Raw genomic sequence first — 1,802 nt, 5'->3', positions numbered from 1 at the left:
CAAGTCAAACTAGCTCACTAGTTAAGCCAAAGTCCTTAGTACAGCTAGCTCGCTTCCTTCCCAAATACCACATCCAGAAAAATCCAGCAACAATTGATGGGTAATTTTCCATCATTTCTAATGTCAACTTGATTGATATGGGAATCTTGAGGCAATTTAGCAATTGCTTCATGTATATTGACAACCATTTACTCCTAAAGCAAACTAACACAATATATGAGAGATGCAAATGCACTGTGGAACTGGAGTCAATGCTCTCATGTAAAAATAAACAAGACATCAAACAGGTTGTCAGCAGATGCACATTTCACTTCTCATGCAAACCTCGCCTCCCACAAAAATAAGGGCATGGCACATAAACCCACATACAGTAATTAAAGGTACTCACTAAAAGCCTACCAAAAGAATAGAGACCTCCCAAACACACACACACCGTCCATACTCACAACTATGCAAAAAGAAACCATTGCACATATTAGCACACTCACCCATGTCTCAACAAATAATCCCCTAAGGCAAAATATATCAAATGCCTTGGTCATAGGCGACTCCATTGTGAGCCACACAGATGTCTCCCTCATTAGACTGGACAAGGAAAAAGTCACGATTAGCTGCCTATCATGTGCCACGATCTGACAAATTATGCATGCAGTCAAGTCACTCAATAACAAGTACTGTTATGAGTGTTATAGTCCATGTTAGAATAAATGACTTAGGATGTGCCTTTCTTGGCTATATGAAGACAGACATGATGGAACTCTCTGACTATGTGTCCCAGACAGGTATGTTCCTAGCCCTAAGCAGTATCCTTCCCTCACCCAGGATGATGCCACAATATAATCAAAAAATTATTAACTTCAACAATTGGCTTAACTTCTGGTTTCAGTCCAGGAGGATCCAGTTATCTGTCAGCCTGGGAGGATATGGTAGACAGACTTTGCTGCTTTGCTAGAGATGGTCTGCACCTGTACCCCTAGGCTTTTGGATACTGGCAAAGGCCCTTGCCTCCAGCATAGTGCATTTTCTAGGAAATGTCACAACAACAAATTTTCCATAATTAACAAAATCTAACTGAGACAAACTCAGGGTTGTGCTGCTTAATGCCAGGAGTTTAAACATGAAAATGAACTCCATGAAAGCACTCCTCACCTTGGAGGATGCTAACATCTGTGCATTTACCAAGCATATATCTAAACTGTCCAGATTTTCACAGAATGTCCAGATTTTTGCCTCAAAATTTTGGTCTGTTCCTCATAAAATTTGTGATTTTCTCGCAAATCACGGGGATGATCTGAGGAATTAAATCACTAAATAATGACTTACATTTGAGTTTCAGACTTCAAATCCTTTTAGAAAATGAATTCTAAAATAAACCCTGTTATTATAGCTACTTTCTAAGTTTATAAGACCAATGTTTAAAATCTGTAACTATTTTTGAGCATTTGTAACCCCATTATGTCAGGCTTTGTCCATATTTCTTGGACTAAGAGATTGAGCGATATGTTACAAAGACATAGCTCAAGGTCACTGAGAGCACCCTGGCTGTTCAAAGCTAGAATGTCTTCCACACATTCAGACCACAAAATGAGCATGAGGGAACCAAGGGTGGAGGTGTATCCATCTTCATTAAAGTGAAATACAGTTTGAGACTGGTCAAAGAACATGACTCTCTCAAACTACTCCATGTCCAATTAACTATTTGGAAAGTGGATCAGCTCTCGGGTTCGCATTTTCTACAACAACAGCGGCAGCGGCAGCATTCTGGTATGGCCGGTAACAATGAATTCTTTCCAATAGTTCTA

The sequence above is a fragment of the Protopterus annectens genome, chromosome 8.part0 (genome assembly GCF_019279795.1).
Source record: "Protopterus annectens isolate FY-2018-M chromosome 8.part0, PAN1.0, whole genome shotgun sequence".
In the NCBI taxonomy this organism is placed as follows: Eukaryota; Metazoa; Chordata; order Ceratodontiformes; family Protopteridae; genus Protopterus; species Protopterus annectens.
The sequence above is the reverse complement of the archived record's forward strand: the minus strand, read 5'-3'. Positions refer to the sequence as shown.